A 27,673-nucleotide genomic window follows, 5' to 3' on the forward strand; every position below is an offset into this window, starting at 1 on the left:
TGCTCAGCATAATTTAGGGCTAAATTACCAGCTTAATTGTTAACTTAAAATATTAGGCTGTAAAATGGATCATTTTGCATTAAATATCATGGAACTTAATTTAAAAATCATGTGATACTGCTTCCAGTGTTCTTTAATAAGCAAGGGATTTTTAGTTCTATGTGATCTTTGGAAATTTAAACTCTGTCTCTTGGTTTCTTTATCTAGCAATAAGTATAATATAGCATTTTGAGTCATAAAATTGAATAAAAATTATCATACAGCCTTTGGTAAGCAGAAAATGATAAATAATCTTTTAAAAATAGAATTTGCCATGCACAAAAGAAAATGAGGAAAATGATTTTTTTTATAAGAACTGGCTATTCTATAAAATACGTCATGTTTGAGTTGAATCATAGATGGTTGTAGACTTTAAAGCATTGAAGAAATATCAAACAGAACTTGAGCAGCTGCAGAAATATCCCACAAAATGGAAAATGAGATGAATTTGCAGAGGTAATGGAGTCTTTTATTGCAATATCTTTCCAAACTTTATTGAAAATTTCCCAAAGGCGTTGGTTAATATTATGAAAAAGAATTTGTGAATTTGGAAAGTACTTGCTAACAAATAAAAGCAATTAACAAGACCATTGGTGCTGGCAATAATTATCATATAAACACAGATTTGTTTAATTGGTTGAATTGTTAGAAGTCTAGCTGTCTTTGCTTACTCACAAACTCGGGTTTTAAGCCATGTTTTCTCCTGTTGATTTGAGTGTCTGATTTGATAAATATTAATAAAGGAAAGAACAAAGCTTTCATGTTTAGGTACTCCTGATTAATCCACATACAGCATACCAGCTTTGTAGATTATTCAGGGTAGAGTGTTAATGTCAAACCAACATCAACCCACCACTTGTAATGCTTTTTGATCCACCTTCCTACATTCTTAATCCAGTATGCTCAAGGCTGTGGCATAACTGAGGTGGAGATTGGAGCAGGCTCACTGCTGAAGACTGAGGGCTGAAAATGGCACAGAGAGGGCAGGTTCAGTCAAGCAAACAGGGACAAAAGCCCATGTCTGCACTATTGTGTTTGCTGTACCTTATCATTAATGAGATATTGGAAGATAACCATTCTCTGTCCCATAAGTGTACTTGGTGGTAGGTGTGAACATAAAAAGTACTTAATTAACCCTGTTTCTCACTTATTGACAGTAAGTTAGGTATAATTGCACCAAGATGGCTGAGGAGCCGGTGGAATTCAGGCACAAACATTGCCAATTATCTCAGGAAATGTTAATTCATTTAAAATAACCTTTTTCAAATATAAATAAGAAAGAAACTCTTCTGAAAAAATATCACAAATTTGCTTTTCTAAGCCAAATAGAAATAACTGAATTACCTACTGTTTTGGTTTATCTTTTAGTATCCATGGTTCATTTGTTTGTCTATTTATTTATTCACTCATTCATTCATCAGGCATTTGGAGAATGGGAGAGCAGTTGGGAGACCACAGAAGTAACTCATGTGAAAAAAGATGAGGCCTGAACAAGACAACTGCAGGAGGACATCAGCACCTACAGGGATGAATTCATCAGTACACCTCAATATAAACCTGCTGTGACATCCCTGAAATAATAGAAAATCTAGTCCTAAAAAGGAGGGACACTCAGGGATAAGTATATAAGGAAAAGAGCTGCTTCATTCCAAAGCCCTATTATTGCTTCCATGACTAATGGATAACAGGATGTAGGCTTTGATCTTCTGCTCCTTTCCATTATTGGTTGAGGGAAATCTGAAATTGGTGTCACCTGCTTCTTCAGAGGGTGTGATCAGTTTGATATTTGCAAACTTGTGGTCAGTTTGATATTTACAAACAAGTTCTTTCCAGTGACCATTCTCTTTGAGGCATCTGAAAGGCAAAGTTTGTCCCAGTCCTTGTCTTCTCTGTATTTTAAATGATGGGCTTTCACTTTGGTCCAGCTGCTTCTCTGTCTTGGGGAGTTATGGAGGATGAGCTGTCTCTAGGTGTTTGCCAAAATGGAATGGAAATTTCAGCTTACTTTCATAAAATGTAGGATAAAGGAGAAGGAAACTAATGTTTATTGAGCTCTAGGCACTATTCTGAGTTTTTTTGTATATTATTGTAAGTTGTTGACTCCTCCATTGTTGCTAGCAGGGATTTGAATTGGGTAGAACATCACATAAGTTCAGGTTTATTTTGGTTTGGTATTTCTGTTTTTAAGTAGCTTTCTAATATATACTTTCATTTCTAATTCAAAGCAGTCTGTTTAGTTCAAACAAATGACTGATTTGGTGATTAAGTAAAAATAGGTTTTAGGATCAATTTAGTGCAACAGTAAGTTAACCTAGTTTATCATATTTTTTCACTTATGATTTAATTTTGATCAAGTTGTTGCCTTTTTATAAACAAAAAAGTAAAATTTAAACTGTACATAAAACTGAAAACTATATTTTAAAATCTCTTCTTGCTCTGTACTCAGTAAGTTTTTATAATCTGAAGATTCATGTTTTTATTCAACTTGGAATAATTTTATCCCAATTTCTCATTATTATTTCCTTCCACTCTCCCTTTTCTTTCCTTTTATAACTCTAATTAGACACAGATTGGACCTTGGGGATCTCACCTCCATAGTTCTCAACCTTTTTCATGGACTTTCCATCTCCTTGTCTCTTGCCCTGTACTTGGGAAGAATTTCTTTGGCTCCTGCTTCCACTAATCTGCTCTTCAACTTGGTGTCTTCTGCTCATCAGCTAATGAATTTTCAATTATGGAAATTACTTTTTAATTTCTAAGTTTTCTCACTGATTATTTGTCATGGATAAAATATCCTTTCGGATCCTGCTGAATAAAATTAAATTCATTTAAAATTTATCTTCTGTTTCCTTTATTAACTTAGTTTCCTCTGACATTATTTCTTTCTATTAGTTGAATTTGGTGCTTCTCTTTTATGTTATTGGTTGCCCCCAGAATGTCTGGTAATCTTGATTATCTGCTTGTCTTTTATTTGAGAATGTGTTGTCTGCCTGTTCTGTTTATGAGAGTCTGTCTTCAAGGACTATGAAGGAATGGTGACACATACTGTCTTGGGGGAGTAACCCCTGTTATTTCTGGAGGTCAGGAGATACTTGGGCTCTACACTGCCCTCTGCTCCCAGGATCCCTACTGACTCCTTTATCACACAGGCAAGCATCAATGCTGCCTGACATTTAATGCAAGCAGAAGGGAGGCTCCCCAATGAATTATCCTGATTTAAGGCCCCTTCCTTCACTTGTTTCTTTTAACTCTTGCTGGGAACTTCCCTAAACTATTCCTTCTCTTGAACTTCTTTTGGGATGTGGCTTCCTCTGATTTTCTTTGTAGATTGGGTCCCTCCTCTTTTCTATATTTCAGGATTTCCTAAAAATTCTTGGAATATTGATCACTCTTTTTCTTGTCTCCCTGTGCTGTTAAATTTCATATTCTCTCTCTTTTTAAGCTAACTAATTAATTTAATAGCAGCTTTATTGAGATGTAATTCACATACCATACAATTCATTCATTTATAGTGTATAATTCAGTGGTACTTAGTATATTCACAGATACATGCAACATATTACCATAATCAATTTTAGAACATTTTCATCACCCCAAAAAGAAACTCTGCACCTGTTCACTATTAACCCCTTCTTTTTCTATAGAGTAGCTTACTAAGGACATTTCATTTAATGGAATCATATAATATATGGTCCTTTGTAACTGGCTTCTTTCACATATCACAATGGCTACAAGGTTCATCTATGTTGTAGCATGTGTCAGTACTTCATTCCTTTTTATGGCTGAATAATGTTCCGCTGCATGGATATACCACATTTGGTTTATCCATTCGTCAGCTGATGGACATTTGGGCCGTTTCCACTTTTTTGGCTACCATGAATAATGCTGCTGTAAACATTCACGTACAAGTTTTTGTGTGGACATGTATTTTTATTTCTCTTGGCATGTAGGAGTGGAAGTGCTGGGTCAAATAATAATTCTGTGTTTAACCATTTGAGGAACTGTCAGGCTGTTTCCCAAAATGTCTGCAGCATTTTACATTCCCAGAAGTAGTGGTTATGATGGTTCCATTTTTTACACATCCTCCCCAACACTTGTTATTATTTAGCTCTTTTATTCTAACCATCCTAGTGGGTACAAATTGGTATCTCATTGTTGTTTCTATTTGCATTTCCCCAATGACTAATGATGTTGAGGATCTTTTCATGTGCTTACTGGTCATTTGTATATCTTCTTTGGAGAAATATCTATTTAGAGCCTTTATCCATTTTTAATTGGAGTATTTGTCTTTTTATTATTAATTTGTAAAGTTCTTTATATATTCTAGATATCAGTCCCTTCTTATTCTTCTTAACATATATGTTTTTATGAGTCTTGGGTAGAAGAGAAGGTAAACACATATGCTCAATCCCAGAATGATCCAATCTCTGCCTATTCTTTTTTTTAATTGTCTTTACTGATTATCAAATAATACATGCTCAGCATGAACAATTCAGAGAATATGGAAATAGATAGAAAGTGAAAGTTCCTTCTTGTATTAGATACCTTTAGCGTCCTGACTTACATCCTCTTGGCCTCACCTATGATTTCGGCTAGAACTGGGTAGGCAGTGTGTGAGTGCTTCCACTCCCTGGCTGACAGCATCTGGTCTCAAATACACACCTTCCCTGCTGGCCCTAGAGCTCTTCTAAAGCTTCACACTGATGGCTGAGAGCTCTCTAAGCAGCTTGGCAGAGTGGGAGTGGGGGTGGGCCAACATATGTGGGGCAACGGGGATAACCCCTTGAAGGGAGATGGTGCCCAATCTCCCACCCTTTAGATAGACAGTTCTGAGAGGTATTCATTCTAGAGTCTTCTCAGGAGGCCCCTACACAATTGATCCCTGTTGCCCACAACAATGACCTTGATAAGGAATCCTTAGTTTATCCTTCTTCCCAGTTTCAATCTCTATAATTTCTTGTTCCTGCTCCTTGAGATCTGCCATATGTTTTTTTTTTTTTTTTTTCTTATTTGTCAATGCCCTTTGCCTCTGTACTTCTAAACTTCCTCTCTCAATTCTGATTTATCATTTCACTGTAACTCTATTAGCTGTAAAGCATTTGGGGATACTGTCAAGATAAGAGGCTCTGTAGCAAATGAGTTTGTATTGAATTATTTAGCTTTCAATTAAAGTGGAGAGAACTAAAGCAGCTGTGGTAGTTTGTAAAATCTTGGGGTAATCTGTCCACTGATTTGGAGCTTTCATCATATTAATTTTTTCCTGTGTTGCAAATTATAAATTTTACTGCTACAAAGAAAAAAAAGATGTGTGCAACTATTCAGTTCAGTGCCACAAACTTATAGCTAAGGAATTATCTGTTTCCTGTAGTATATAATTATGTAGCTGCAGAGCTGAAATTCTAGGAAATCATGCACTTATTTAATGTTTATTCACACAAGGTTTTTTAAAAACATAAATACATAATTTCCCTCTACTTTTTCCTTTCAATATAGATCAAGGATTTCTACTTGATATATGACAGTCTCAACTTTTGAAGTTGCCTCCCCCCCTTTTTTTTCTGAGTTTTCCTTGCCGGAATTTGGTTCTTAAATAATGTTTTAAATAGAAAAGACCTTTCTATTTCTGACTCAGTAATAAAAAAAACAGATTCTTAAACCCAGAAGTGTAGGATGAGAGGGAGATCACTGCTAATCCAATGAACATTCTTGTATCATCATCTTTCCTACAGTAATAGTGTCTCGTGGAAAACTGAGTTGTAATAAGGGCCCAGACAGGAGGAGGAGTGAGGAGATGGAGAGTCCTGTGGCTTTGTAATACCTGTGGAGTTTGCCCCACATCTCAGTATCTAAATGTCCATTCTCAAGAAGCGTGGCTGCAGCAGGAAGTGAAATGTCTTTGCATACTTTTAATATATAAACGAAGCAAGCACATCTGGCAATTAAACACTTTTCTGGGTGAATCCTGGAAACAGCATAATTATACTCCCAAGCAAATAACTCAGGAGTAAAACTGTTCCGTTGTTAAGATACCAGGCAGTCTCAAATTTAAAGCTCCTTTCTGCATCTATGCGTTTTTAATCGCTACTGCCATCTCCATAATACCTGACATTACCTGAGCTGATGATGGGTGAGAAATCGTCCCAAGTACGGAGGGCGGAGAAAAGAGATGAAAGCTACAGCAAGGCGTACCACCAAGCTTTATTGAGCAATGACCTTGTCTTGGCAGAAAGTCAAGAAAATGTTCTGCCTTGCAAGCTGCCCATGTTCTTTGAATCTCTCTCCCGAGGTGACTTGGAGGTGCCTTGCCTTTCCTCTCTGGCATATCGGTTCTAGAGTTTCCTCTGGCCGGCCCTCCTCTTTCCCCCACTTCCACTCCCCATCTCCCCCTTCCCACCCTATTGCCCCAGGCTTGCAGTGAGGAAGCCTCGCTCACCTCGCCGTGGGGAGATCCGGGCGGGCCAGGAGGTGTCCATGGGCTGGTGTGGCAGCTTGCCTGTTGATTACCGCCCCTGCACTGTGCGAGCGCCGTGGGATTGCAGGCTGCGCGCCACCAGCCTGGCGGGTCGGTTCCCACTACCCAGGTTTGCCGACAGAAACAGCAACAGCCACGCCGAGTCCTCGAGGCCACCCGGCCAGTGCCCACCCCCTTGCCCTCCCAGCTTCCGCTCTTTCCGCCCACGGGGAGAAGCCCTCCTCGGAACGCGCTTTCCCACACATCAGCCCCTGCAACAATCCCTGTGCTTCCCAAACCCGGGCGCCCGCCTCGCCCACCCTACTGCCTAAGCAGATCTTTTAACACAGTATTTTAAAAATAGGACTGTATACAGCAGGGACGCATGGCGGGAAGGGCCGGAGGGCTCATTTTCCCGGCCAGGCTCGCCGCTCCGGGTGCGCCAGTTAGGCCCGGAGCTGCAGTGAAATCCTTTTCCCGCCGCAGGGCCTCGGGGTGGTGCGGGGTTGGGCTAGGTGAACGACGATGGGGGCACTGCGGGCCCATACAGCCGGCCGGGCAGCAGAGGCCGGGCAGGTAGCCCGCGGGCTCGGAGGCTGATTGGCAGGTGCGGGATGGGCGAGGGAGGCGGGGGCTGGGCCGCCGCGCTGCGGGAGGCTGCGGCCCCGCCTCCCCGCCCCCGCCGCGGGACTATCTGGTCCGGGCAGCAGCGATGTCCCCCGGCAGGAATGTCCCTCCTCAGATAATGTTATTTATATCTCTGGGCGGGTCCGCGGCTCGGCAGCACCAGGCGCCCGGCGGCCGCTGTGCCAGGAGCCCCGCGCTGCCCTCCTCCTCCTGCGCCCCCGCCGCCGCCGCCCCCGGGCTCGGGGTGGCAGCCGCTTCAGCCTCCTCGCAGGTGAGTCCCGGGAGGGCCCGGCGGCCCGAGGGGGCTGGGTGCGGATGCGCGAGGCTGGAGCGCGCGTCGCGAGCACCGGGAACGCGCGGGGCCCAGGGGACCGGGTAGGGACCGAGGTCTGGGGCGCCGGGCGCGTGGGGTTGAGGGACGCGGGCGGCCTGGGTGGCTGCGGCAACGAACACCCCGGGGCGCGGGAACCCGCGCTGGCTTCGGAGGCGCCTGGTGAGCTAGGCGCTAGCTTTGGGGAGTCGGATCCTGGAGACGCCCGGGGGCGCGGGGAGGATGGGGAGTGGGGGCGGCTTGCTCCTGGGGCCGCCTCCTCCGGGACCCTGGTGTGGGGGCGCAGAGGGGTCTGCCTCGAGCCTGCCGGACCTCCGCGCTGCCCTCTCTGCCCAGTCTCTCAGCCCTGGGGCCGCTCAGATCTTCTGGGGAACTTGGCCGCGCGCGCCCGGGGCCGCCCAGCGCCGGCGCAGGGGAGGACAGGGCGAGGCAGAGCCGCGGAGGGGGCCTGGCCTCCAAGGTACCCGGGACGACGCGTGTCGAGTGACCTGGTGCAGACGGAGGGAGAAGAGATAGGAGCGCCCCAAGCCATGCTCCAAGGACCCCCACTCCCTTTGGAGGAGTTACACTCTGTCAAGCTGCTACCATCCCCTTTACCCTCATTTGCCTCAGCAGTTCCTCCTCTTAACGACCAGACCCTGAGAAATTGCAGAAAGTGGGAGAAAGCTTTGAAACAGTCCCCAACTCCCACCAACTCACCCAGACTTCCAAGGGTGGAGAGGAAGCTGCGGGCTAGAGTCCTGTTACCGTGACAACAAGCTTCAGGTGGGGCCTTGATTTATAGCCTATTAATATCCAAAGCACTGTTTTCAGTGAACAATTAGAGGCTCCAGGAGTTAATAATAACACGCTTAACTCGCTGAAGGAAAATGAAAAGAAGCACTGCTTTATTGGTAAATTTTAATTTTATGTGCATCCGATTTTGTATTGGAGGTGAGGGTGGGAATATAATGACAGTATTTTTATACTGAGGGTCTCCTGTGGGGAGAGGCGAGGCTGTCACTACCAGGTAGGAGGCAGCCATACAAAATCCATTACTTATGTGTCAAGATCTTCGATTTTTAAGTGACTCAGGTAGGTCCTGAATGAGAGGAGCCTACAAGTCAAAATTTTTAGGCACTCCTAAACTGTCTGCTGACCCATCCCCAGCTTCACAGATGGTTATGAACTTTATTCTAGACATCCCTCCTTGACCACCCCTGCCCTATGACCCAGGATCAGAATTTTACTCTTTTGCTGTGAGTCTTGGGTTTCAGAAGGCCTTTGAAAACTCTTCTTTGTAAGTGTGAAATGTTTGTTAATGTGTATTGAATGCCCAGCACCTGACACAGCTTGTCTTGTACTTACCCGGAGGCTTACAGGCTAGTTAGCAAAAGGAATATTAAGCTTATATTGTACAAGAGCCCACCAGCCTTGAAACCCACTGGATCCTCAGAGGTGGGTCCTTTCTGTAGAATTTTATCAGTCTGGAGTAAAGCACGGTTGAAAGATATAAACCTGCCATTATGAAAATGTGGCCTTTATACCCCTTAGCTGTTGGCTTTAGCATTATCAAATAGTCCAGTTGCAACAGAGGATAAGCCAGTCATATTAATCCCAAGATCTCAGAAGACTCAGAGCCTGCACATAGAATTGAAAGCCATCCAAAAACTCCCAGGCATCCAGAACAGGCCTTGTAGCACAGGCGTATATCAAGTTTTCATGAGGGTCTTGCCCAGCAGAGAGCTGGGATACCATCTTTTGCTTTGGTCATTGCTTCTTTCAAGTGCACTGAAGGTGTCCTCTAGCAGCATACCTGCTAGGTGATTAGCTCTTGGAGTGGTAGAAGGTATGGTGGGAGGGGGACTCCCATCTGAGATCATATTTGACAATATAAAAATGGCTATGTTAGACAACCTAGGTGTGAATGAAACAATGTTTTGAACTAAAGTCAAAGTCTGACAGTTCTGCTACAGTTCTGGAAACAGACTGGTTTTGGTAAATAACAATAATAATAGCTTTCATTTATTCTATCTTTTATGTACCAGTGCCTTGTTCAGTCAGTGCCTGGCTGGTAGTGGATACTTACTTACTTAGTCTTTGTTGAATGAATAAGGGAATGAATCAATGAATGTTTAGAGTTTTCTTTCTATTATCCTATTAAATTGTCACAGTAACTGCAAGGGAGCACATAGTATCTGCATTTTACAGGTGTGGAAACAGATTCAAGGAGATAAAATAACTTGCCTAACATCACATAGCTAATGAGAGGTGGGGCCAGGATTCAAACTCAGATAGATGATTCCAACCTCTCAAAAGCAAGGTGAGTAGAAGTTAGACATTTGATAGGATATAGAAGTTAAAGTTGGAAAGATTTGGTTATAGGTTTGTCTGTTAGTTTCACATTCCTTCACTCCCAAGAGCTTGGGTAATAATTCTGCTTATATCAGAGAAGCTTAAAAAATATTGACTGAAGACAGTCTTGGGCATTTATTTGCTCAGAGATTTTTAGCCTTGTCCATTATGTTCAGGTCATTGTTTCAAGGACAGTATCGTAATTTTGGCAGTAGTCAAAGCATGGATTTTTTTTTTTTTTCTTTTGAAAACAGGTTTTCCTTTCAGTCTTGGAAGTGGCCAGGAGGGCTTGATGATGCATAGGGACAGTGATAGGACAGAGAATGACTATAAAGAATTCATAAGGCAAAGGCTGTTGAAGTGGGAAGGGACCTTGGAGGTCACGGAGCTCTGCCTTTCCTTTGCTTAAAGGTGAGCCCTAACTGCAATTCATCTGGTCTTTTTGTGCCTCTATGGTATGTGCCTTCTGTACCTTTATATTGTTCTAGCTCATTTCTTTGCTGTCTCTCTGTCAGGGCCATTGTTGGGTTTGTTTCCTAAAGTTTTGCCTAAACCACTGAGGTTTTCTTTCCTTTTGGGAGACTGTGATTTTAAATCCAACATGTTATTCTTAGTAAAATCTTAAAAAAAAAAAAAAAAAAAGTGTTGGGGCTGGCAGGAGAGAAGACATTAGTGACTATTAAATTCTAAACTGTCTGTTCCACAATCTCTCCATTGCTTGTTAGATCATTTTTACATGATGTATAGAGAGATGTTTAGATGTTTATATTTTTACTTGATAGGTATGCATGTTCCTATCTTGAAACAGTACAAATCTTAAGACAAATAGCTATATAGCATTTTTGAGGGAGTGGGGAAGGACTTTAGAGAATTATTGAAACTGAGGGATCCTTATTTTAATTTAAACCCAATCACCAAATTGCCCTTGAACTGTGTTGTTTCAAATTTCAAAATCAAACACAAAATTTTACTTTCTGTTCAAGACTTCAAAAGGTAGGAAGCTTGTTCAGCAGGATGTTTAAAGTGATATATAATGCATGTCTTCATTATCTATAATGTTTTTAACATAATCTCAGTTTTACAGATCAACATTTACCAACTGACTTGAGAGGATCAAGAGTGAAAATAACTGTGCTATGTGGGCTGATGAGAAATTTGATTTTATAAATGAGGACTGGCAGAGAAGTTCATGGATACTGGGTTCTGAAACCATACAAATATTACAAGCTGAAAATTACTGTAGAGAGAAATATTTTATCTTAAAAGTAGTTTGTATGGATGCAGTCATTTTTTTAAAGACAGATCTTTGGCTACTCCTCTATTTTCAATAAAAAATCTGGAGAGAAAGTAAATGCAGTGGTCTGTGCATCAGAATTATCACATAACATTTGCTGGGTTTATTACAAAAAGGCTGCTTTCCTCTGACAACCCCAAGAGGTGAAGGTTGGAGATGGAGATGGTGATTGAGGGAGGGTGTAGAAGGTAGGAAGGAGAATTCACTGTCAAATCTGGCTCCACTCACTGAATAGTCAACTCCCCTTGGTAAATATTTAGAAAATGTCATAGCGTGTCTGCTTTTGTTGCTGTGCTTATTTCTTAATTCACAGACAAGTGATCCAAGTTCCTTCCATTTTCAGCCAGCCTTAGTTGAATATCAAACTGCCAGGGGATTCCTCGCTTTCTAGCTCATACAGTCTTAGAGGCAGCCAGTCACACACAGAAAATGTTTCCTCCATGAATTGTCTGGCTAGCTTATGACATTCCCAGACCACCTTTCATTTTTCCCTTCCTTTCTCCTGGTTGCAGAAAATATTACAAAGTTGTCTTCTTTCTTACCTCAGCAAGGCCTTCTCAGGCTTTGCCATAATGTTTTATTTCCACACTACACCTGTGCAGACCTGGCCTAGGGTATAATTACGAGGGCAATTAAAACTCAGACATATGTCATGTTAGCAGTGGGGGCAAAAGCAGGGCTTCCTTTCTTTTATATGAATGCTATAAATTTAGTAAATGAAAAGGTACGGGGCTAGAAAAAAATTTTTTTTGCGTTGAACTGGGCTCAGATCATCCAGGATATTTTTTTTTTTTAAAGAATTACAGGGCAGGCACCTCAACAGCTAAAGAACAATAATTGCGTTGAATTATAGTCAAGTCAGGATTTTCTACCATCATGAAAAGGAGTAGAAGCTTGGAGAATCCTGAAAATGAATAAGTTAAAAATCATTTCCATTTGTACCTGACTTAAATATGGGTGTCTGATTTGGAGATTCATACCACTTCAAATAAAGCAAAGCATACTTTAAAGACGTAACTTATGAGGACTTGGTCTCATCTGTCCCTCTGCTGAGCTCCTGCCTTTTGCCAAAAGGCCACTAGCGGTGGTCACTGACCATGACCTTCTGGCATGTGTCCTCAGAGATGGAAAAGTAAGAAAGGCCCCTCATACTGGCTGATTTTGAGCCTTAAATCATAGAGAGTTAGAGCTGGAGTGTTCTGGAAGAGCCATTTAAGAAATATTCAAAAAGAGCAAACATTGGGCACCTATTGTGTGCTTTACACAAAAAGGGATCAGATGGATATCCTCTTTTCTGGTGGGGGAAATGGATTTGCAAACAAGGGCTGATTCAACGGGATACCTAAAATAAAGGCATGTTCTGAGAAAAAGCAACAGGAGGGAGTGTCTAATTTGGGCTGGGAGTGCCTAGGATTTCCCTAATGGAAGAAGGGGGAACAGGGTGGGGTGGTCCAGGCATAAGGCCTGGCACAGGTATGCAATAGAGCAAGATTCGATTAGATCCATGTGGATGGAGTGTGGGGCAGAGCCCAGGAATGGGCAGGAGAGGTGGCCAGAAAGATGGTTTGGGTTCAGTTTGTGAAGAAGTTTGAACCATTGGAGGTGCAAAGTTGTAACCCATGAAGGTTTTTAAACAGGGCAGGGACCTAATCAGATGTCTGTTTAGACGTAGCTCCCTGGAGGCAGTGAAGAGAGTGTGAGCTAGAGACCAGCTCTGGTACAAAAGGATGACCATGCAGTTTGTATAAAGCACTCAGTTTTCAGAATGCCTTCGTATATACATCTCAAGTCTTCTTACAATGAACACATGAAGAAGCAGGGAAGATCTCATTATTCCTGCTTTGTAGCTGAGGAAACAGGATAAGAAATATAAAATGGTTTGCCCAAGTTGCCTCCGTCTTTTTTAGCAGAACCTGATTTCAACCCAGTTTCCTAATTCCAAGGCTGGGGCCTTTTCCAGGTCCTCTCCTCCAAAGGAGTCATTGAATGTTCTGGGCTTCTGGTTGAAATGGGAATTGCTTTCTTTCTTTGGCAGAACTTTCAGTCTGTGTTCACGTGTTCTGGAGAGATGGGAGGGGACACTTGTTACACCTGTTACAGAATTTGCTCTTTAATATAGCCACAAAAACTCATGAATGGACCCTCCAGAGTGCACACGTGATGTGGCAATGCACGATGTTGAGCATGCATGTGGATTCCCAGCAGCATGTCATAGATAAATAAGGGGCTTATTTGCCTGTCAATTGAAGTTTTGGCTTGTTCATCCCCTTACCCAAGATTTACTGGACATTATTATGCTATGTCTCGTTTTGGGCTTCAAGAACCTCTTTTTGTCCAGTGATCTTGGGTGTCTTAACTCTTATTTCAATATTCAACAAATATGTATTAGCACTCATTTATTTGCCAGACATATTTTAGGCCCAGGGGACATAGCAGTGAACATAGCAAATGCAATGTAAAGGAAAAAGAGAGGATGTTCTAGAAAGGCCTCCCTGATGAGGTTTCTTTTGAGTAGAGACCAAAATGGAGTTGGATGTTTGGGAGAAGAGAGCTCAGGTAGAGAGGGAAGGCCCTGAGTGGGGGGGTGGGGCACGGCTGTGTCCAAGGAATGGCAAGGAAGCCAGTGTGGCTGGCATGGAGGGAGCAAGGGGAGAGTGCAGGAGGTGACTGTTGGAGAAGAAATGAAGTCTGGATCATGCAGGGCTTTGCAGCCATGCAAGGACTTTGGATTTTATCCCAAGTGTGATAGGAAGCCCCTGGAAGTTGTGGGCAGGTGAGTGAATTGCTCAGATTTGCATTATGAGAGGATCTTTCTGGTTCTTCTGTGGAGGATGGATTGTGGGGAGCAAGAGTGGAAGCAGGTAGTTGAGTGAAAGTCCAGGTGAGAGATGATGGATCAGGATGATGGTGGTGGGGGTGGTGAGATGCAGTTGGATTCCAGGTACCTGCTGAATGTAGAGTTGATGGGATTTAGATACAGAGGATGAGAGAACAGGATGACTCAATTGTTTTTGGCATGAGCAACTGGAAGAATGAAAAAGCCATTTACTAGGATGGGGATATATCTTGTCAAGTGTATTGCAGGTTATTATTATTTTATTCCTCTTTTCATTAAAGAGTTGATTTGGAATAGACTTAGGTAGACTTTTCATTTGAATGCACCAAAAAGGAGGTGTTTTATTGTGGATGATTTATGACATCTGTTTGTTTTGAAGTAAAGCCTTAGCTGGGCAGTTAATTCTATGTACATTGTGCTATTAATTTTTAGATCATTCTCATATCTCCACTACGTGATAGAGATTAAGATATGGTAAAACAAGATCAAAATATATTTCACTTTATAATGAGAAATGTTTTTGAAATTTCTAGCAGTGGCTAGAGTCCAAACATATTTTGTTATTTTATGGTTGTCATATTAAAATTTTTTTAATTATAAAATGAATTCTTGTCTATGATTAAAAAGTATATTCACTTTTTAGACAAAGGTATACAGTGAAAAATAAATGTCTTCTTTCCCCTACCTAAAGTTCTACTCTTAGGAAGGTACCTCTGTTAAGGTTCTTCTGTATCCTTCAAGAAAAATTCCATGCATGTATAAGCATATGACATATTTTAAAGTCATAGTTTTAGCCTAGCAAAAGCACATGTTTGGTTTCATATTTTCTGATTCAGTGACCCTTAGGTATATTCGTAAGTGGCCTGGACTCCAGCTTTCTATCATTTCAGGTTCTCCCTCTCCAAACTATCGTGCCTCGAAACACTGTTCATCATAGAGCACCCTTCTCAGAAACCTGTTCTGGATAGGGGTAGAAATCCAAACCCATCGAATTGACTTTTTTTTTTTTTTTTTTCATAGAAATGACTTTTAAGAGCCATTGCAATCTGGCTGTAATCTCTTTGTCTCCCCTTAACTCTCACTGCTTGCCATCAAAAACCCCCTCTTGAACTAGGTTTGTCTGCATCAGCTTACTGATTCTGAACATTTCTCCCAGATTTGGAGTGGTTTCCATCAGCACCTAAGTTCAAGGCTTTGAAATCTCCTGGGACACTCTCTCTCCTTTCTCCAAACTTTGTTAAAGAGCTAGTTACTTATGTGTACCACATATTCATAATCACAGCCTTCTTTTATATAATCTTTTATAATCATGGCCTTCTTTTATTAAGTCTTTTTATGTCTATATATTAGTTGTTCATCTGGTCAGTAAGCTCTTAAGGGCAAGAAATGATATATGAATTACCATCTTGGGTCTTACATAAAGTCCTGCGTAATGTTTTTGCATGGAGAAATTCAGTTAGTAATTTTTGGAATGTGCAACTTGAACAGATATCCCCTAACAGGGTGGTGGCCAGTACCTGGGGATTATGTTAATTAAAAATTGTCCAAAGATGGCTGCCGGCAAAGCCTTTGTAGCAGGTTACAAAGGTGTCCATTCCCAGGAATTGTTAACTGGGCATCACTCCTTTGGATAAAGAATTTTCTGAAGTGCCTGGTGTCATGTTCTCATCCCGTCTTCAAATGGCATTGCATCTAGGTGTCAGAAATAAAGCGTTGTCATTTACCCCTAGAGGCTGAAGAACAGCTATTTAATGGGCACAGCAACCATGCAATTTTAATATTTCCTCCTGGTAGTTAATGTCTCCAAAGGAAAGGGCAAACATTTATTAAATTCTTCACCTTTGGGGCCAAACGGAACTTGAAACGTGTTTATTTGAGAACATGCTCTTTGGGGGATAGTTGGTTGTCAGAGTTCTTGAATTTGTTGGTGTATTAGTTTGCCTATTTTTAGAGTGTAAACTTTTATAGGACAGGCAGGAAATGTTTAATTTGCTTTGTAGAACATGTAGCCCAAACTTAGGTGAGGAAGGGTGTAAATATTATATGATGATGTATTTCAGCCAAAAAAGTCTCCTTTAGCTGGATGGCAAGAGTCTGGGTAGCCTCTAGCTCCTTTTCTCTTGCTGTTTGCCCTTGGGCAAAGAACTTCCTCTTTCTTTGACATTTTTTTTTTCCAGGGGTTTTATTATCCTTATAAATTTCTGTGCGTATTTCCCGGAAATGCCTAAATATTGCCTCATCTCCAAAGCCTTGCCTTTCCCACACCTCCTGGGTAGCATTGAGTGCTTCCTCCTTTGTATTTCTGCAGAGCCTTTCTCATTTCTTTGTTACAGGATGGGTCATCTCATTTTGTAATTGTCAGCTTGCCTCCTACATCACTAGACCAAGCTTCCTGTGACTGGGACCTGGGCTTTACTCTTTTTTAAAATTCCTGGCACCGACAGCCATGCTTCGTACATGGGCGGGGGGAGTGGCTCAGAAATATTTGTTGATTGAAAACTTAAAGAATGAATCTGTGAAATCACATATATTTGAGTTTATATATCTTAACCTGGAAGCAAAACACTATTATAATAATGCATTTATGATAATAATAAATTAACTTTTATTGAGAACTTATGTGCCAGGCATTATGCTGAGAGCTGTATATATATATTTGTTATTTAATGTCATACTCTTACTATCCTAATTTGACGGTTGAAAAAAATCAGGCTTACAGAAGTTAATTTACACAGGATTACGCATCGTGTAAGGTCAAAGCTAGGTTTGGATCCACCTGTGTCTATTCTGGAATGCTCGCTTTGAACCACTGTGCCTGCCCATATTTGGGGGGAAAGTTAACATTCTATGGCTCTTAATCCTAAGAGGTTTTTGTTGGTTTGTTTTACCCTGCATCTTTAATGGCCTGAAATTAGAGAGTTAATTGTATACCTTTATACGTTGCTTTATATTTGCAATGATTTAACCTAGTAGGCTGAATCCCTTTTATTAGCTTTTTAAAAATGAATTATATAATGTTTTGAATGTTACTTCTGACATAGTTCTTTGACATCTGAAGATGAAGATGCTAATTGGTACTACACAATATACCTACTGTTATAGGCATCTTCCCATACCACTGTACTAAAACTGCTTTAGAAAAGGTCTGAGTTATTGTCAAATGTGATAGCCTCCTTCTAGACCAGATTTTCCCTGATCTTTCTGCAGTATTTGACATGGTTAACCACTCTTGCTTTTAAACTGCCCTGCCTTGGCATCTGGGACCCAGGCTCTCCTTTATCTTCCCTAGCTTGCTTACCACTGCTTCTTGCCTCTTTTTTTATTCCTTGCCCTCTACCTGCTTTTAATCATTGGGCTTGCCAGTGCATCTATATCTTTATCTCTAGCCCACCTTCCTTCCTCAGTTCCATATCGGCTTACAACAGTCTACAGGCTCTCTTCATTTGGTGGTCTTAAGGTGTCTCAAACTCACCATGTTCCAATGGGACCTCTTGGGTCCTTCCTTCACCCCCCAAACCTGCTTTTCTGCCTTTTTTTTTTCTTAGCTAGGTAAGTGTTATCACCATCCTCCCCACCTAAGAACCTCAGCAACTCTTTTGGTTTTCCTTCTTTTCACATTCGGATGGCTGCCAACTTCTATTCATTTTTTCCTCTAAAAGTTTCAAACTAGTTTTCTGTTTTCAATTTCCACTGTCCCTATTTTATCTTTTATTAGAATAACTGGCCTTCAGGGTATCAGTGTCTACCTCTCTAGAAAATCCATCCTATACCCTGACCTCAGAATTATTTTTAAAGAATAAGTCTGACTGAGTCATTCTACTGCTTTAAAACCCTCCATGGTTCCCTATTGCCCAAAAATAAAGTGTAAACAAGGCAGTCAGGGACCATCACAATCTGTTCTGATCTCCCTTCCCAGCCTCATTCTCTCTCTACCCTACAATGGATGCTTTCTAGATTTGAAGTGAATTTTCATGCTTCTACTATTTGTTCTGCCTGGAATGTCTTTCTCCCTTTCCTCAGCCATGATCTCTTACACACATATCCCTTAAGCCCCCACGCAAACGGAACCCCTCTTGACGCTTTCCAGAAAGCTTGGTCATTTATAGGTTTGACTCTTATTCGTGATGAATTCCTTGAAGAAGGGATGACATCTGTGCCCACTGGGATACTGGTGCTCATTTCAGTGTCTGGCTCCTCGTGCAGCACTCAATAAATGCTGATTGAATTGGATGATAGAGGGAGATCTCAAGGATATTCAGCACTGTAAATAATCCAAAATTGCTTGACCTATAGGAGGTCACAAAGAAGTGTTAATAGAAGACTAGTAATGCGGTGGGTAGGGGGTGAAGAGGAATGTTTTAGAAACTGAGTTGAGACTATCACCTTCTTGTGTCTGTATCCCCAACTGCTTTCTGCTTATCGGAGGGAAAAGTAACAGCTGATTTTCACTTACATCATCAGAGTATGTCTATTGCTAGAAAATTTAGTTATTCATCTGGAATACAGTCACTCCCACCTCATTTTTCCATGAATGTTTGAGGCTGACCCTCAGAATGCAGCTATGAAAGGCTCTTTGAGTGGGTGTTTCAGACTGATATACACAAGATTTGTTTTATAATGGTCAAGAGTTAAGAAAACTATTTCAGAAAAAAGGCCACAAATTCCTGTATAGAGGTTTTTTCTTTCCGGGCTCACTTACTCTTTTTCTGATTGTTAGTTTCTCCTCAAGGCAAGTCAAGGTGGAAACTACCTTGTAAAATATTATAGTATATATTGGTTTACTTGTTCTGCCCTCATTTCTACCCAGACAAAAAGTGAGTTTCACTGGGGCCTGGACTCATCAGAATACTGCTTGCTCAGGCCTTTGAGCATGTTTTGTTGCTTTCAACAAAACTTTCTGTTACAGACACACTCCCACGGCAATCCAATTGCTCTTTTCTTTTGCCTTGTTCTGTGCCCAGTGATTGATAGGAGCTGGTGTTTAGCTTCTAGAGGCGATGAGTGAAGATCCTTTATAAATATGTGGAAGGGGTCTGGGATGAATCGATGAACAGAAAGACCTCAAGAGGACTTGGAAAAATATGCCTGGGGTAAAGAAGAGCAGGGACAAAATTAGGTCCTGTGAGTGAGGCCTGTAGGCTAGAGAGACAAAAGAAGGGACTTAGCTAAGACAACAAAAAGCCCTAGTATAATGAGGCCAGTGATGATGAGACAGCAGTCAGCAGACTTGATCCAGAGGTGACAGCGAGAGTGGGGCCAACTAATCGCAGTTTCTAGAAGCTCTAGAATGCCATGGAAGTGTGTGATCTTCATTCTATGTCAAGAACTACCAAGTGCCATAGCAAAGTCCACCAGTAGAATGACTACTGCTGGTGGCCCAGCTCCATGTTATTTTGAGAAAATAATCCTTTTTGTTTTGAGGAATGGTTTACTTTTTTTTTGTGCTTTAGCTGTGCTCTGGTCTCTGTTTTCCTCATTTAAAATCTAGGTTATTGCTTACGGGGTTCACCGATCAGGCCCTGCCTTTCTCTGCAAAGTGGATGCGTGCATTCTGTATATACTTTTTGCAACTATTGGGAAATCTTTATGCCCAAATGTCTGACATAAAGTCTGAAGCAGAGGAGCCCCGCTGTAAGTGAAAGTGTAAGAAGAATGGAGTTGTTTACAAGCATAGGGAGTAAGGTACCATAGAGATTCAAAGCAAACTGCTCTGGGGAGGGAAGTTAGTGCCCTTGGCAAGACAGAGACCCATACTTGGGAGGACAAGCCAGGTCATTTGCATTTTAGGGCTATGTGAAGTCACTTTGCCCAGGAGACTGGAAAAATACTTGACTGGTCCGGTCCAGCCCGGCTCTTCTCGCCGTGGTGCTGGGTGAGCTCCGTGTGTAGTCAAGCAGGTAACTCAGTATTGTGCCCTCAATATAGCAACTCAACTGGCAGGCTTGGTTAAACTGCTCTCACTGCTTCTGACCTAGAAACCGCTCAGAAAATGACTGCAGTGAAATGCATCTTCAAGGTGAAGCTTTCAGTCCAGGTGGGGGAGGGATGCAGAGTTGATCCCAAGGGTTCAATACTAACTTCCTAAATGTGCTGGGAGTGAGCTTTGTTTATGCTCTGAGCCAGGCGAAGTCACTTTACATCTCACCCTGTTTCTGCCAGCAAAGAGTGCCTTCTGCTTGTTTTTCATAAGCCTTGTGCGTCTTCTGCAGAAGAGGCACAGAATGAATTGGGAGCTATAAAACTCCTGGCAGTCATAATTCTTTGCAAACAGCAGAGTCTGGCGAACTACGTATTTGCTTGGCAAATGATCTTCATAGTCTATACTTGATTTCTCTGTCTGTAAAATGGTGTAAATGCTTTCTTGTTGAAACATGAAGTGGGTCAAAATGAAAGCGTGTGTGTTTTCCTTTTTAAAAATGTTTTTTTCCTCTTTTTTCCTTTTTAAAATCAAAATTCCTCAAAGAGAGATGTTATATGGATAAAATGTACTCAAAGCACCTTGCAGACATCAACTAATCACCACTGAAATCTTTCCGGAAGGGCAGCTGGGTCAGCTCTTTATTTTACCAATAAAGAAGATCTCTGCAGAGGGGTGGTGATTTGCCTGAGGTTGCAAAGCTAGTTAGTTGCAAGACTCTGTGGCATCTGGATCTCCCATCCAGTGTCTGGTCCTTTCTCCCTCTCCTTCTCTCTGCCTCCTTTTCCTTCTTCTTGTACAACTTTTTAAAAACTAGTTTTTAAAAATTGTAAAATGAATACCTACCTATGGTAAAAATAATTCAAAGAGTACAGAAGAGTATAAATGGCTCTCCTAGACCTGTTGCCTGGAGATAACCACTATTAGCAATTTCTTGTTTAGCTTTCTAGAGATTTTCTATGCCTGTATGGATATGTACATATAGTTTTACATATGTGTTTGTATATGTATATGTATGTGTGTGTATATGTCTCTCTACACACATATATATGTATATGTATGTATGTGCATTTTTCATACTGTACCGCAAGTTGCCCTTTTCACTTAATGAAACACCTTAGACATCTTTCTATATCAGGACATAGAGATCAATCTCTTTCATTTTTAACAGCTGCATAGTATCTTGCTCTCCTGTTCCTCCATGATGACTCTCAAAATTATAAGCAGCACCATGGAATTTGAGTCCTGCCTTCGTCATGCCAATGTAAACATCTGTATTTAACACAAACATCCTTGAGGGGAATGAGTTCTGACAAGGTCACGTGGCCCAAGTGGTTTGAGGAATCTGAGGCTCTGCTTCTGTTTGCTGCTGCTACTTATTTGTGGGCCCCCGTCATATGCCAGACGCTGTGCTAGAGGCTGTAAATGCCTTAACTCATGTAATCCTCACAGCAGTCCATTGAGTTCAGTGGGATCATTCCCATTTTACTGATGAGGAGGCTGAGGCTGCTCAAGTCAAGTTTGCTTAAGGTCACACAGTCAGTTAAGTGCCAGATGCAGATTTGAACTCAGATCTGCCTGACCCCCAAGTCTATGTTCTTTCTTAACATATGAAATCTAGGACACTCGGAAAGATGCTTATGGTGGGCTCAAAACAAAGTATTCTTCAGAGCTTCCAAGTTTTGTTGGTTTAGACCTAGTTAAGAGTCCAGTGCCCACACAGCAATGAAATGGAGGACCAAGGAGGCACTGGAGCAGACAGAAATGATGCAGGGAGCGGGGACAAGAGGCTACTTTTTTAAAAAATTCAATTTTATTGAGATATATTCACATACCATACAGTCATCCATGGTGTACAATCAACTGTTCACAGTACCATCATGTAGTTGTGCATTCATCAATGCAGTCAATTTTTTAACATTTTCCTTAACACCAGAAAAAATAAAAATAAGAATAAAAAATAAAAGTAAAAAAAAACCACCCAAATCATTCCACCCCCCCCATCCCACCCTATTTTTCATTTAGCTTTTGTCCCCATTTTTCTACTCATCCATCCATACACCGGATAAAGGAAGTGTGAGCCACAAGGTTTTCACAAATCACACTGTTGCCCTTGTAAGCTACATAGGTAAACAGTCGTCTTCAAGAAGCAAGGCTACTGGGTTGCAGTTCGACAGTTTCCGGTATTTCCTTCTAGCTATTCCAGTACACTGAAACCTAAGAAGGATATCTATATAGTGCGTAAGAAGAACCTCAGAGTGACCCCTCGACTCCATTTGGAATCTCTCAGCCAAGGGAAGTGGCTGCTTTCCAGGGCATATTATTATTGTCTGTTATGCGCAGGTCATGTGGGAACACAGAGGTGATAGACTAAAACACAGTTCTCTGCCCTTGAGAGGCTCATGGTCTCACGGGAGGGGCAGACACACATGAAACTACCCAACAAGGCGGAGTGATACATGTGCCATTGTGAAGCTAGACACAGATGCTCCAGGGTACCCAGGAGGCCATGATCTGTTTAGGCTGGGGACCAAAAAAGGCCAGCTTCGCTGAGGAGCTGCCATCTCTACTGGCCCTTGAAACAGGCTTCTGCTGGCCAAGTGTGTGTGTGTATACAGGGGCATTCCCTCCAGTCAAAGGCAGGCAGTGTGCAAATGGGGGGCATGTTGGACAGGATGAGTCGGATAGGGCTGTAGCAGAGGTTGAGTGGGAGGACATAGTGAGCAAGGGGCCCCAAAGGGAGGTTGGGGCAATATTGTAGAAGGCCTTGAATGCCATGTAAAGAGCTTACAGTTTGTCATGCAGATCCTGGGAGAACCTCAACATTTTTTAACAGGGGAATGATGTGTTTGTTATGAGCTGTGTTTTAGGACACACTGTAGAAATACAGTGAAGGGCTCAAGAAGATCTAAACGAGAGAAGTGAGAATGGAAGTGAGGAAGTCAATCCAAGAGATTTTGAGATGTCAGAGGATCTGGTCTTTCTGTGTGAGGCAGGACACATTATAGATGTTTGTAGGCCCCACTACATATAGGATCAAACATTAAAATTTACCAGTATCCCGTATTAAATATAATGTTTTTGCAGTCCAAAAAGCATTTGAAAGGATTTTGAAATTGTTCTTCATTTTGATTTTGCAGTCCTAATTTTGTACTTTGGAGCCAATTATTTTCAAGTCTTAAAGCATTTTGGTAGGTCGTTGAAAAACTTGTAGTTACATTGTGCCCAATGGCATGAAGTGAGGGGGAAATGAGCTGTTGCATATGACTTAGAGTTTTCTAGCCCAGATATCTGGGAGGTTGGCATTGCTGATTTACTGAGATTTAAATCTTAAAAGAAGGAGCAGCTTTGGGGGTGGGAAGAAGGTACAAATAGAGCTCAGATTGGTTCATGTTAAGTAGAAAATGTCAGCAGCATGTTTTTGTGGAGCTATGACAGAAAATCTGCAGCCTAAGAGGGGCTGGGTTAGGGGTGTTGATTTGATACTTCTTGGTCAGCATAGGAAGGAGAGAGGAAAAGAATAGATGCCTTAACTTTGTATAATGCCTACATTTAAGGGATGGGTAAAGTAGCGGATCTAGGGAATGTGATTGCAATGTAATCAGCGAGGATGAAGACCCAGGACAATCCGAAGTCATGTAAATCCAATTTTGAGAAAAGGATGGGTAACAGTGTCTGATGCTGGAGAGGGGATCACTCTGGAAAGCCGTGAGAGGAGGCCATTCGCTTTGAGAGTCTCAAGTGACCCTCAAGAAAGCAGTTTTAGTGGCGGGTCGAAACCAGTTTATCAGGAATTAAAGAGTGAAGCCGTGGTGAGAAGATGTCAATGAATGCAAACTGCTTTTCTGAGAGTTTGGTGGAAAAGGATAGTTTGAGACAGGTGTGGTGGAAAACATGATATTCAGGCCAAGAGGGTAAGGAGCCCTTGGAAAGGAAGTCTGGATGATGAGGCAGCTAGGGATAAAGAAAGGATAGGTGAATGGTGGGAGGCTCTGGGAGGCTGGAAAGCATCCAGGGGTAGGCAGCCAATCAGCACAATCATCCCTGTCTCTCCAATAAACTAACCTTGTAATTTAGTAAACATTGCCGAGCTCCATCCACGTGCAAGGGACAATGATAGCTGGCACGATGGTGTTCCACACTCGCATCAGGCTGCACGTTGACTATAAGCTCCTCAAGGGCAGGGACTTTTTGCTCAGTGCTTGTTTGGTGCCTAGAATAAGGCCTGGCTCCAAGGACATGTCAGTGTGTATATGTCAGCTGACGACTGACCGATTACAGCTGCCCTTCAAGACATAGAGATAGCCTCCATCCTTTCCCTTTTCTTTTTAAATGTTCTATTGGATATATATGATATGTGAGAAAGGATACATGTGACATATATGTGCATTTCAGGGCATAGTAATAGAGCGGACATTCTTTGCGTTCATCCTTTTGCACCTACTAAGAGCTCCTCCCCATTCACAGCACCCTGCTCTCTCGGGTCCTGTTTCTCCTGAAAGTGTCGACGTGTGAGTTTTTGCTTGTGCCTCTCAATGCCAAATTCTGGGGCACCTGGACATTCTGTGGAAGCAGGGAAAGAATGTATGCTGAGCCTTGAGGGGAAACAAAGGGGCTCATTCAATGAGTTGGTGAAAGATGAGTCTCCTTGTTGATGGTGATAAGAGAGGATCTTGTTTCCTGAAAGCTCTCTGGGTGTGAATGCACTTTCTTTGCTTGGTTCATGTAACTGGGGGTTTCCTTCTTGCCCAGCAGTGTTAACGAACAAGAGGGCTCTTTGCTAGGAAGTCTGTTTTTGAGAAAGGCAGAGCCCAAAGATCAGGCCTATATTTCTGTAATTCTCTTAGATTTAGTGTTATAAAATATTTTATTTGGTGGGAAGTATCTGGCTTCTTTAAGTTTTAGGCAATTTTACCTTTGAGATGGGAAACTAAATTTTTTACTCATGGTCTTTTCAGAGAGATGTAAATTTTTTTTCCTTTACTCTTTCTGATTACAAATGTAATACAAAGTTTTAATAAAATATTGCAGAAACACAGACCATATAACATGAGTTCCTTATCATCCAACTTCCTTATCCCCTTAGTCATTGATTATAATTTGATGCATATACCACCAACTTTTAAAATACATATACTAATAAAATATATAGTTGCTATTTATTTTTACAAAAAATTGTTTATATTATATATACTATTTAATAATTTACATTGTTTTACTTATAAATACATAAAGGTCATCCATATATACAGACCATAGATCTAACTCATTCAAAATTGTTCCATTGTTCCATTTATAATAGCAATTAAAAGAATCAAATATCTAGGAATAAATCTAACCAAAGACATAAAGGGCTTGTATACAGAAAACTCCAAAGCATTGCTAAAGGAAGTCAAAGAAGACCTAAATACATGGAAGGACATTCTATATTTGCGGATTAGAAGACTAACTATTATTGTCAATTCTTTCCAAAGAGATTTATAGATTTAGCATAATCCCAATCAAAATTCCAACAACCTTCTTTGCAGAAGTGGAAAAGCCAGTCATCAAATTTATTTGAAAGGCAAAGGGACCCCAAGTAGCCAAAGCCATATTGAAAAAGAAGAATGAAGTTGGAGGACTCACACTTCCCAATCTTAAAACTTATTACAAAGCCACTGAATGCAAAACAGCATAATATTGGCACAAGGACAGACATTTAGACCAATGGAATAGAACGGAGAGTTCAGAAATAAACCCTCACATTTATAATTAACTTATTTTTGACAAGGGGCAGAGACTGCTCAATTGGAAAAGAATAGTTTCTTCAACAAATGGTGCCAGGAGAACTTGAACGCCATTTGCAAAAGAGTAAAGGTGGATCCCATATGCAAAAATCAACTCAAAATGGATAAAAGACCTAAATATAAGAACCAGAACCATCAACCTCCTAGAAGAAAATGTAGGGAAGCATCTTCAGGTTGTGTCAGGAAATGGTTTCTTAGACTTTACACTCAAAGCACAAGCAACAAAAGAAAAAATTGATAAATGGGACCTTATCAAAATTAAAAACATTTTTTCATCAAAGGACTTTATTATGAAAGTAGGACAACAACCTACACAATGGGAGAAAATATTTGGAAACCACATATTCAATAAGGGTTTAATATCTAGAATATATAAAGAAATCCTTAACCTTCACAACAAAAAGACAACTTAAAAATGGGCAAAAGACTTGAATAAACATTTCTCCAAAAAAGATATACAAATGGCCAAAAAGGCATGTTTAAAGATGCTCAACATCATTATTCGTAAGGGAAATGCAAATCAAAACCACAGTGAAATACTATTTCATACCCACTAGAATGTCTACTATTAAAACAAAAAAAACAGAAAATCACGAGTGTTGGAGAGGCTGTGGAGACATAGGAACACTCGTTTATTGCTATTGGGAATGTAGAATGGTGCAGCTGCGGTGGAAGACAGTTTGGCAGTTCCTCAGAAAGCTAAGTATAGAATTACCATATGAACTGGCAGTCCCACTTCTAGGCATATACCCAAAGAATTGAAAGTGAGGACTTGAACAATTATTTGCACACCAGTGTTCATAGTGGTATTATTCACAAGTGCCAAAAGATGGAAGCAACACAAGTGTCCACAACCAATGAAAGGATAAATGAAATGTAGTATATACTCATAATGGAATATTATTCAGCCATAAAAAAGAAGTCCTGATATATAGGATGGCATGGAAGAATCTTGAAGACATTGTGTTGAGTGAAATAAGCCAGGCACAAAAGGACAAATATTGTACAAGCTCTCTGATATAAAATAATTAGAATAAGCAAACTCATAGAGTCAGCTTCTAGAATACAGATTACCAGGGGAAGAGAATAGGGAGTTAAGGCTTATAGAATTTCCATTTGGGATGATGGAGAAGTTTTGGTAGTGGATGGTGGTGTTTGTAGCACAATGTTATGAATGTAATTGACAGCATTGAATTATATATAGGAATGTGGTTAAAAGGAGAAATGTTAGGTTGTATAAGTTACCGGAATAAAAATTAAAAAAAAAGAAAAAAATCCAAGGAACTGCACAACACAAACAGTGGGCCCTAAGTTAAACCATGGACTATAATTAATATTACAATTATAAAAATGTGCTTTCATCAATTATAATGAATGTACCACACCAACACAAGGTGATAATAATAGGGTGGTATATGAGAACTCTGTATTTTATGCATGATTTTTCTGTAAATCCACAACTTCTCTAATAAAAAAAAAATCTTTTTAATTGTTCCGTTGTATGGAAGTACCATACTTTATTTAACCGGTCTCTTGATCATGTGTAATTAGGTCATCTCTATTTCTTTGCTGTAACAAACAACATGGAGCTGGTTTTAAACTGCTAGGGGAGAATGGTCTGTGCAAGCTGAGGGGCTTGTCCAGTGAGGCCAAGCTTGCTGGGGAAGGCGAAGGCTGCTCTCCATGACTACCCCATCCTCTCAGATGGGCCGAGTCACCAGACCTTTCTGACGAGGCAGACTGAGACCAAATTCATTGCCATTTTGTTTTGCTTTTCCCCTTTCCTCTCCTCTTTCCTTCCTTCCTTTCTTCCTTCCTCTCTCCCTTGATTTCTGGTTGACATATTTGTTAATTTTTGGCTGATCTCACTATGTGTTATAAGTGATCAGAGAATCAGTGCATCCAAGGTTCTGTTAGAAAGAGACCTAATAATAATGGAAAAGCTCAAATATAAATATTTTTGCCAATTAATAGTTCTTTTATTCCTTGCAATAAATAGTAAATAAGATAGCTAATAAAACAAAATGAAGTCCCTTGTGCTAGAAATAATTTTTGTTT

General features: G+C 41.0%; 1 protein-coding gene across 6 annotated transcripts in view; it reads left to right on the forward strand.

The window, feature by feature from the left end:
* Positions 1-7,249: 7,249 nt before the first annotated feature.
* SPTB (spectrin beta, erythrocytic) overlaps positions 7,250-27,673 on the forward strand; it is a 121,712-nt gene continuing 101,288 nt past the window's right edge. The window contains exons 1-4 of one of the 6 annotated variants that reach the window (XM_037832525.1): positions 7,250-7,388; positions 7,785-7,908; positions 8,064-8,213; positions 10,037-10,193. The gene's annotated coding sequence lies outside the window, so the exon portion shown is untranslated. Of the gene's footprint in view, positions 7,389-7,470; positions 7,493-7,784; positions 7,909-8,060; positions 8,214-10,036; positions 10,194-27,673 lie in introns of those variants that run through there. The other 5 variants (XM_037832524.1, XM_037832527.1, XM_037832528.1 and 2 more) reach the window with 5 other exon arrangements.

This window comes from Choloepus didactylus, chromosome 4 (assembly GCF_015220235.1).
Source record: "Choloepus didactylus isolate mChoDid1 chromosome 4, mChoDid1.pri, whole genome shotgun sequence".
Classification (NCBI taxonomy): domain Eukaryota; kingdom Metazoa; phylum Chordata; class Mammalia; order Pilosa; family Megalonychidae; genus Choloepus; species Choloepus didactylus.